The 11,025-nt window shown below is 39.7% G+C and overlaps 1 non-coding gene and 1 pseudogene across 1 annotated transcript; one reads left to right on the top strand and one right to left on the bottom strand.

Annotated features, from left to right (window-relative positions):
- Nucleotides 1–419: 419 nt before the first annotated feature.
- LOC132042669 (uncharacterized) lies at nt 420–5,923 on the bottom strand (annotated as a pseudogene).
- Nucleotides 5,371–5,476, top strand: LOC132042670 (small nucleolar RNA R71). The gene has a single exon (XR_009411537.1). It is a non-coding gene; the product is annotated as a small nucleolar RNA R71 (small nucleolar RNA).
- Nucleotides 5,924–11,025: the final 5,102 nt, after the last annotated feature.

Raw genomic sequence — 11,025 nt, 5'->3', positions numbered from 1 at the left:
TGATTTACGGCCCGTATTTAGAGATGTTGATTAGGGCAGTACACTGTAATGTCTCATGAAAAATTACGATCAGGTTTACGGATCGTATTTCAAAATACGGTCCGTCCTCCATGGGCGTAAACTGCCATGTTGCATTACAGTGTTTACTGTTTTGTGACATTGTTAAATACGCCCCAATTTACGAGCCGTATTATGAAATACGGTCCGTAAAATTCAGGCATATTTTGCAATGTTGCAAAACAATCTCTTACTACTGAACTTACCGCTATTCAGCAATATTCTCAGCAATATATTCCTGCACCAAAACAACCATTACCTTATATATGATCAAAAACAAACCAAACAAAAATAAACATTACACATGGGTTGCCTCCCAAGAAGCGCTTGATTTAACGTCGCGGCACGACGGTGGTGACCATTCACTCCTTATCAGTGTGCACTAGATCATTGTTCTTTCTGAGGTGCTTCAACCTGTATCGATCAACAATCCTATCCTCCGAAACCATCCCGTGGTAGTGCTTCAATCTCTGCCCATTCACCTTAAATGTCCGAGTTCCATCTCCAGACTTTAACTCAATCGCTCCATGGGGTGAAACACCTACCACCTCAAATGGACCAGACCACCTCGATTTAAGCTTACCGAAAGAACTTCAATCGGGAGTTAAACAGCAACACAGGATCACCTTTGTAAAACTCTCGCTTCAAGATCTTCTTATCATGGTAATGCTTCATCCTTTATTTATACAGTGCTGCACTCTCATATGCCTGGTACCGAAACTCATCTATCTCATTTAGTTGGGACAACCTGAGCTTGGTTGCTTCCTCCCAATCCATATTCAGTTTCTTCAAAGCCCACATAGCCTTGTGTTCAAGTTCAAACGGCAAGTGACAAGCTTTTCCAAATACAAGCTTGAAGGGTGAAGTCCCAATTGAAGTCTTAAAAGCAGTTCGGTATGCCCATAGAGCATCATCGAGCTTGCGGGCCCAATCAGTTCTATTTGCATTGACTGTTTTTGCTAGAATACTCTTGATCTCCCTATTGGACACTTCAACTTGCCCACTTGTCTGAGGATGATAGGGTGTTGCTACCCTATGTTTCACACCATATTTCTCCATCAAACCAGCAAAAGCTCTATTACAAAAGTGGGATCCACTATCGCTGATTATAGCTCTCGGAGTACCGAAGTGAGTAAATATGTTCTTCTTGAGAAACCCCATGACACTCTTGGCCTCGTTATTAGGTAAAGCCACTGCTTCTACCCATTTTGACACATAATCCACAGCAACCAGAATGTATTTCATGCCACCTGAACTCACAAAGGGTCCCATGAAGTCAATCCCCCAGACATCGAACACTTCCACCTCCATAACAAAATTCATAGGCATCTCTTGCCTTCTGCCTATGTTCCCTTGCCTTTGACATTGGTCACAAGACCGCACCAATAAATTAGCATCATGAAATATGGTCGACCAGTAATAACCGCATTCAAGTACCTTAGCTGCAGTCCGAGTTCCACTATGATGACCCCCAACAGGAGAGTCATGGCACACTTTTAGAATCACCATCACCTCACTTTCCGGAACACATCGCCGAATGATGTTGTCAGCGCATGTTCGGAACAGATAAGGCTCCTCCCAATAGTACTGCCGAGCATCCCGCAAGAATTTCTTCTTTTGGTAGGCTTTGATATCTTCTGGAATTATACCTGTGACCAAATAATTTGCAATATCAGCATACCAAGGTGCCACCTCCATGTGCACAGCCAACACCCTCTCATCCGGAAAAGCATCATCTATGTCAAGCTCATCAGAAGGTCTCCCAGCCTCTTCAAGGCGAGAGAGATGGTCAGCAACCTGGTTTTCAGTGCCCTTGCGATCCTTTACCTCAAAATCAAACTCTTGCAGCAACAGCACCCATCTGATCAGTCGCGGCTTTGCTTCCTTCTTTGCCATGAGATATCTCAAGGCTGTATGATCAGTGTAAACCACGACTTTGGACACCAACAAGTAGGCCCGAAACTTCTCAAAAGCAAACACAATGGCAAGCAGCTCTTTCTCCGTCACTGTGTAATTCATCTGGCGCATTCAGTGTTCTGCTTGCATAATAGATCGGGTGCATAATTTTATTGTGCCTCTGCCCAAGCACAGCACCTATTGCAAAACCACTAGCATCACACATTAGTTCAAATGGCAAGGACCAGTCAGGAGCAACAATAATAGGAGCAGTAGTAAGACGCTCTTTCAACTCATCAAACGCCTTTCGGCACTTATCATCAAACGCAAACTTCGCCTCTTTTTCAAGAAGCTTGCACATGGGGTTAGCAATCTTGGAGAAATCTTTGATGAAGCGCCTGTAGAACCCAGCATGTCCCAAGAAACTGCGAACACCTTTGACTGAGATAGGTGGTGGAAGTTTTGCAATCACATCAATTTTCGCTTGATCTACCTCAATTCCCTTTTTAGAGATTTTGTGACCAAGGACGATCCCTTCCTTCACCATAAAATGGCACTTCTCCTAATTTAGAACGAGATTGGTCTCCTCACACCTTTTCAGCACTTGACCCAGATGGCCAAGACAATCTTCAAATGAATCCCCTACTACAGAGAAGTCATCTATGAATACCTCTAAGTAATCCTCTACCATATCAGAGAAAATTGACATCATGCACCTCTGAAAAGTTGCTGGTGCATTACACAACCCAAACGGCATCCGGCTAAATACAAACGACCCATAAGGACATGTAAAAGTAGTCTTCTCCTGATCTTCCAAAGCAATATTGATCTGATTGTAGCCCGAATAACCATCAAGGAAGCAATAGTAGGAACGCCCCGCTAGCCTATCAAGCATTTGATCAATAAAAGGCATGGGGAAATGGTCCTTGCATGTGGCTGTGTTGAGCTTGCGATAGTCCATGCAAACTCTCCATCCGGTCACGGTTCTAGTTGGGATCAACTCATTTCTAGTTGGGATCAACTCATTCTTTGCATTTGGCACCACAGTGATGCCGCCCTTTTTAGGAACACATTGGACTGGGCTCACCCATTTACTATCAGCAATCGGGTAAACCACTCCAGCATCTAACCATTTGATGATCTCCTTCTTGACTACCTCTTGCATGTTCTCGTTCAGTCGCCTCTGATGCTCTACACTCGGTTTGCTACCTTCCTCCAACTGAATTTTGTGCTCCGCATCCCGGATGGAATACCCGAATGTCTGCTATGGTCCAACCAATAGCACGCCTATACTCCCTCAACACCTCCAAAAGCTGTAAAATCTGCTCCTCAGTCAATAAAGCTGACACAATCACTGGCAATGTATTGTCCGGACCAAGGAACTCATACTTCAGATGTGAGGGAAGCTGTTTAAGCTCCAATTTAGGTGGCTCAATGATCGAAGGCTTTGCTGGAGGAGATGTTCTATTTTCCAGATCAAGATTCAGCTTCTTTGGTTGGTAAGAATATGATCCCAACCCAACAAGTGAATTTACTGTCTCCACATAACCTTCCATGTCTTGCATCAAAATTAACGAGAATACCGGCTAGAGCTTCACCCAAACTTTCTTCTTCCATCTTGAACTCCCTCGGCTTCATCAATAACGTCAACCGAATCAATTACCGAAATGCTCTCGTAAGCACTTGGTAACTTCATCCTTTGTTTCGAAAAGTCACTTCTTCATCGTTGACTCGGAACTTGATTTCATTTTTTTCCGAATCCATCATAGCTCTCCCCGTAGCAAGGAAAGGTCTCTCCCGTAATAATAGGAATGTCCCTATCAACAAGACACCAAGAATTACAAAATCGGCGGGCAACATAAAATCACCAACCCGCACAAGTACATCATCAATCACCCCAACGAGTCTTTTGATAGACCTATCACCATTTGTAACCTCATAGTAGTCGGCCTTGGCATCTCCAAACCTGATTGTTTGTATATAGCAAGGGGCATCAAATTAATACTCGCCCCATTATCACACAAGGCGCGAGCAAAATCATGGTGCCCAACAGAACAAGGAATGGTGAACGCCCCAGGATCTCCCTTTTTCTGAACAGTAGTAGTTGAGATGATGGAACTCACAGTGTGAGTCAAACTTACGGTCTCATGTTGAACCATTTTCTTCTTGGTCAGCAAGTCCTTCAAATATTTAGCAAAACCGAGCATCTCCTTGACAGCTTCCAAGAAGGGGAAATTAAGAGATAACTGCTTCAGCTGATCATGAAACTTCTCGAACTTAGCATCTTCCTTCTTCTTTACCAACCTCTGAGGAAAAGGTGGTGTAGATTTGAAAAGCTGAGTCAAAGGGCGAAGAGCCCCTTTTACAGGCTGCTTACTCGTGTTCTCAGCTGCCTTCACAATCTCCGGAATATCAGCAACCTTCTTGTCAGTAGCATTCTCATCAACAATAATGGGTGCTTCAGACTGCACCTCATCCTCTTCATCTATCGGCTCAAGATCAATCACCTTCTTATCAGCCCCTTGGAGTATTTTACCACTCCTAGTAGTGATGGCAAACACACGGTCTACACCGCCTCCCCCATTCTTTGGATTTGGAATAGTGTCACTCGGAAGTCCTCCCTTTTTAGGAGGGTCTTGCTCTCTAGAAATATCCTCATCCGTGACTCGAGCTTCTGAATGGCTGCTGTATGGGAACCCACTGTCTCTGTCAGCCCAGATAAAGTTCTCTCAGACTTGGACTGATTTGCCAGAATCTTCTCAAGCATTGATTCAACCTTCGAACTACCTTGCTCTGTTGACTGCCCTTTCGGTGGTATATAAGGATTGGAACTCTTGTTCCCAAAATTGTTACTGTTGTTGTAGCTCCCTTGGTTCGCACCACCATAATTATTGTTGTAGTTCCCAGAGTTGTTATAAACACCTTGACCTTGTTGAGGTCTCCATTGATTCTGACTCTGATAACCACCTTGGTAATTCTGTCTCTGGTAACCCCCTTGAGAGTTATTTACATAATTAGCATCTTCAATCGCATGGGGGGCCCTTCGTGGAATGGACCATCTTGACCATGGTACATCCCCTTTGGTAAAGCTGCTCTTCCTCACAAACATTCACCTTCTTGATCTGGGATTCATCGAACTTCTTCGTCAGCAAGGAAATATTTGTTGCAAGTTCTGCCAAGGTTTGCTGGGTATCTTGATTCTCCTTCACTATATTTTGGATCATAGCACTACCAAACGGTACCACATCAGCATTGTTTGAGTGCCAAGCCTGATTATGAGTTGTCAGCTTGTTAAGTATGGTGGTCACCCGTCGATAAGATTTGTTCATGAAACAACCATCAGCTGCATTATTCGCAACCGACTGCGACACTGGATCTAACCCTCGGTAGAACTTCTCCATTAATATGTTATCCGGAAAACCATGATTTGGGCTCTTCTGCAAATAATCCTTGAATCTCTCCCATGCTTCATATAATTGTTCCCCCGGTCGCTGCTTAAATTCATAGATCTTGTCCCGAATTTCAGCCTTCTTGCTAGGGGGGTACCATTTCGTGAGAAACGCAGCTACCATCTCTGCCCATGAAGTAATCGAATTTCGGGGCAGCTTCTCGAACCATGTTCTTGCCTCTCCAGCCAAGGAATATTTGAATAACCTCAACCGAATAGCATCTTGTGGAACGTTGTTCTGGATGTGATTAGCACACACATCCACAAAATTCTGCAAATGACGTTGAGGGTCATTCTCGGTAGAGTTCCAAAAGTATCCCTCAAGCTTCAATAATCGATATAGAGAGGAATCAATTTTCACGAAGCAGCTCCAACTCGAGGCTGAACAATAGCAGATGCATAATCCTCCTCTGGAACGAGCTCAGCGAAAACATTCTCATCATCTGAATCATTCGCCTGATTGTTCAACCGATTCCCCTGGTTACCAGCACGTTGATTTTGCTGATTCTGATTCATGTTCACCTGGTTTACACAGAGTAGCAAACAAGGTGTGATGGAATAAGCAAAAGACTTCAATAAAGCAAACACTATTTAGTAATTTCAAAACCGTATTCCCCGGCAACGGCGCCAAAATTTGATACGCTCAAATTACACTTATTAATGGTATAACGCGGACGTTGTCAAATATAGTAACCCAACAAGGTTGGGGTCGAATCCCACAGGGAATAGGGTGTGAAAAGGTTACTAAATTCGTAGAATGCTATGTTTAGGTCTAATGTCTTAATCCGATGATTTTGGTAAAAGTTGGGTTTTTAGTAACTAATTGCTAACTATTGCTTTGGTTGTGAATTTATGGTAAAAGAAACTAAGGTTGTGTCCCCTTTAGATAGAGTGTATGATCATGGGTATTGATCTTGATATACTTCTAATGGATCATTATATGAATGCACTTAATCTCTATATGAATCTCTACTATTTCCCAATAAATAAAGATTATTTCTTTCTATGATTTTCCCAAATATAAGAAAGTAACTATGAAGAACGATTAATCATGCCAAGTAAATTCTTCTTATTCCTAAGTGAATTTATTAAACAAAGTTTAAAGCTTTGAGTTCTTGTTGTTTATTCTTACCAACCCTAATTATTTTCCCAAATAAATCAAGGTTTATGGCTTTAATCAATGTTTGCAACCATTAATTATGAATGAAGAATGAAGAATAAACAAACCCTAATAATCCATTATGTGTATATCAATCACAACCCAATCACAAAACACCCATCAATTGGGTTCACAACCCTAGTAAGGAAATTAGCTACTCATGACAAAGAACAAGAAACAAGAAATTGAAGAATTCATAATTGCTTACTTTGGAAGAAAAGAGGAATTGATAATACTTGAATTGATGTTTGAACCTTCAAAAACTAGAGAGTATTTAATGTTCTAAGTCAAAAGCTAAAAATATGAGAACTGATAATAATTGAAACCCTACAATGACTATTTATAGGTTCTGAAAACGTGAAAGTTGCAGATTTGCACTTTGGTCCCCGTCGATACGAAATACGGTCCGTAAAGTGGTTTACGGACCGTAAACTGGTTTACGCCCAGACTTGCTTCCCAGTTTTGAGCAACTTTGTTCTTCTGAAATACGGACCGTAAATTGGTTTACGGTCCGTAAACTGCCAGGTCGTCTTTCAACTTCCAAAACTTCGCCTTTACGCGGATGCTCACATGGTTAAATACGCCTTGAAATACGGACCGTAAAGTGAAATACGGTCCGTAAAAGTTGTTCGTAAATCACCATATCTCAGCCTGACTTTCTGTTTCTCTTATTCTTTAATACGACCATGGAATACGGCCCGTATTTGAGAATACGGTCCATAAACTGAGTTTACGACCATTTCTGCACTTCCAACTATTTTCGGTCAAATCGTTCATTACTCGAAAAACACTAAAAACACATTAAATAGACACTGACTTGCATAAAAACAAGTAAAACTTCTCTTAAAAAGGCCTCGAATGTGCCATAAATGCCCGGCACATCATAACCCCCAACTTAAAGTCTTTGCTTGTCCTCAAGCAAGCCATACAAAACAATGACTCAATCTAACACCTAGATATCACAGAGTAATAATGTCTACATTGGTTTTGACTCTCAACTATCAGCATGCGCGTTTTCTCAAATGACCATCCCCACTTTCTCTTTTCAAAACAATATACACACTCAAGAATGCTATGAATAACAATGAAGCTTCAATGCATGACATTACATTATCGAACGTATTATGATGCACACAACCGCTACTTCAGGCGATCACTTTATTTTGCTCAATTCTCATCCTTACGCCCTCACACAGACCAAAGAATGTCCCAACACACATATATACCACAAAAAATGGGACAAAGACGAAAGAGAAGAGAAAAACACTCGCACTCACAAAGAACTTCATATCTACACATGCGAATACCATAGGCTTGTCCTTATTTTCTATGTCTTCACCCTAGGCTCGCTCGGTTGTGATCTCATTAGGGCTTGTTTTGGCTTGTAATGTAGGCTTAGGGACGGGTAGGATACTTTTTTTTTTTGGATATTAGTGACTCACCCTCCTTGAACACTACACATCTCTTCACCTTAATTCACCTCTTTTCTTTCCAACCTCTTTTTTCCTTTCAAGTTTTCGACCTCGATGTGATTTTATTCCTAACCAACTTACAAATCTTTTTGTGTTACCATTTCCTGATTTTTTTTCTCTTTATATATATATATATATATATGTAACTACCACATCGGATCTCCACTAGCAAACTCCACCACCCCCAACTTATGTTTTTAACATCGACTTAACATTTAACTCACCCCCAACTCAGGCACTTTGCCTTATCTATCTAGTAGCATCAAGGAGGGAACGGGTGCGAAGATGGATATATTGCAACACGGGTGAGGTTTCATAGTTGGCTAGCCATGAAAAAGGTCAAAAGGCTCAAAAAGGGAAACTAGGGATATTTTCAGCTTTGGATAAGGCTTATTTAGGCACAGTGACTATTTACACAAAGAAAGTCTAAGATCATTTCACAACCGAACTAACTCTCGGATTTCAAACCAGACCAACCGGGCAAGTTCTAGATTCTACATGCATAAACAGAATCAAACTAACAACTCACACACTCATTGGCATAAGGACGATTATTTGTACAATTGTGACCTCCTAAGTAGTCATTTATTGCACACACAATACCCCAATAATCATAATTGTAAGAGAGCTTATTACAATTGAGTTTTTCTTTTAGTTTAAACTTAATGGGTTTGGACTATTTTTTTTTTTTTGGGGTAATGTATAAATTTCGGTTCTTCGATTCGGTTTCATCAAAGTTCGGTTCGGCTATTTTGGTTTCGATTTTTTGAAGGTAAACACCAAACACCGAACCCAACTAGTTCGGTTCGATTCTTTCGGTTTCGGTTTCTTGAAGTTCGGTTCGGTCTGATTTTTTGGTTTTCGGTATTTATGCCCAGCCCTAGTTGCTCGTCCTCACATCTAGCGTGGAGGATATTTGTTGATAGATTTTAGGGTGAGCTTCTTCCCAAGCTAGGCCGCCCGAAGATCTTCTTGCTATGATGTCTTTTCGTACTCTGGACATTATGGATTACTAAATTGTTAGACTTCAGATTCTTAGACATGTTTTTAGCTTAGAGTCCTGTACGATGACTTTCGAATTTTGGGGATTGTAACATTTAGAACTTCCGCACTTATTTCAGCATTTATGGCATGATTTACCTTGTTCTTTTGTTGTTAAATGAGTAATAATTGTTTAGCTTGGTTAATATAAAATCGGATTAAATGGATAGGTGTCTTGTATGTTGGTTCGCCCACTAGGATTTAGATGGGTGCCATTCATGACAGGTTGGGTCGTGCCAGAAAGCTCCTATAAATAGAGGCCATTTGTGAAGACGAAAGACATCATCAACAACCCAAGCAAGCACCAAACACCAAAGAATTCCATATTCCCCTTCACCAAATGCCTCAACTCCTTTCCCCATTCCAAACCTTTGTAATACAAACTTCTATTGTAAAATAGTACTAGTTTTCAATAATCCTCCAAGTGTGAGAAGTAGTTTTTGGGGTTCCCCGAAAGGGAAACCTCTCTCCATCTTCAAATCATGTATGTTTTATCAGCTATGTTTCTGTATTAATCTCCTAGTTATGTACATTATTAAAATGTTTGTTGTAAGAATCATGTTATACAAATCTATGTTTAAGAGATTTCTTGTTATTTGGAATCTGTTACTCTTAGTATAGGGTTATTCTCTTAATTTCTTAATAAACTCGACAGATTAACCTGTAAATTCCTAGGTGTTGAGAGGCCATTAAACTATACAAAGATGATAAAGGACAAACTGTTGGCCATGTCCGGGGTGTGGTTAAAGAAGAGAGTTATTAAGATCAAAGGTTAAGAGAAAGAGATTAACAGTGTAACAAGATTCGTGACTGGACAGAGTCCATATTAATAAATGTAAAAAATATAAAAAATAAAAATAAAAGGAGATAAACAGAAACCGATATTTGACTACATGATAAGATGATAATCAGGAGTGAGGAAGTACCGAGTAGGATTGTTTAAAAATTTGATATAACTTTCTATTTTGAAAATATATAGTTCCCCCTATCCATTGAATTTTGGAATCTTCTATCCCCCCTATCCATTTGGTATCAGAGCTAAAAGGCTTTTGGACCTTAAGACTATATTTTATGCGCGGACCATTTTCTGCTAGACAAAGACGACCAATTTCTAGAAGACAAGTTTCTATGAGACAGCATAATTTTACTAAATACATAAGTTTCCACTATCGTATGATATACCTAACCCGTCAAAGACTTATAAACGTTAGAAACACTAGAAAATTTCTTATCGAATACGTTAATTATTTAGAAACAGTTCATCGTGAAGCCTTAGAAACTAATACAGACGTTTTAAGTTTTAGTAATAACCTTCTTTGGGAAATATATTCTACAAACGATGAAATATTTAGAGGAGAAGAATATATTAGATATATAGAAACAAATGTAAGTTTCATTCCTTTAGGATAATACATGCAAGATCACTATCTATAATACATGCAAGATCACTATCTAGAAGTAAAACAAGAACTAAATAGGTTATACCCAGAATATATTAGATTAAGTAACTCTAAAGACCATCAACAAAGATTACAAGAGTAAATAGATATAATATCAGGTTTAGAATATAGACTATTAGGATATATAAAATCTCAAAAATCCTCTCAGAAACAAATACCAAAACGTTTTAAACCATATTAATTTTCTTTATATGAAAACACTGCTTTTCGCAAGACAAATAGCTATTAATTACTGGAATTTATACAGAGATATAGAACGTAAACAAAAGCTAAGAAAAATAGAAAAAGCTCTGAAAGCATTTTTAGAAGTAATAAATACAGAAGCATTATCATCATTAATAGAAAATAGATTCTTACAAAGTATTACACACGAAGAGACCATATCTGCTATAACTGTGGAATCACAAGGTATAAGAGATGATATAGAAAGATTTACGACAATAATTAAGTTTCAAAAAGAACAAAAAGATTGGATTCCACTAGGATAAGAAA

Source organism: Lycium ferocissimum, unplaced genomic scaffold (assembly GCF_029784015.1).
Source record: "Lycium ferocissimum isolate CSIRO_LF1 unplaced genomic scaffold, AGI_CSIRO_Lferr_CH_V1 ctg16903, whole genome shotgun sequence".
In the NCBI taxonomy this organism is placed as follows: Eukaryota; Viridiplantae; Streptophyta; class Magnoliopsida; order Solanales; family Solanaceae; genus Lycium; species Lycium ferocissimum.
The sequence above is the reverse complement of the archived record's forward strand: the minus strand, read 5'-3'. Positions and strand labels throughout refer to the sequence as shown.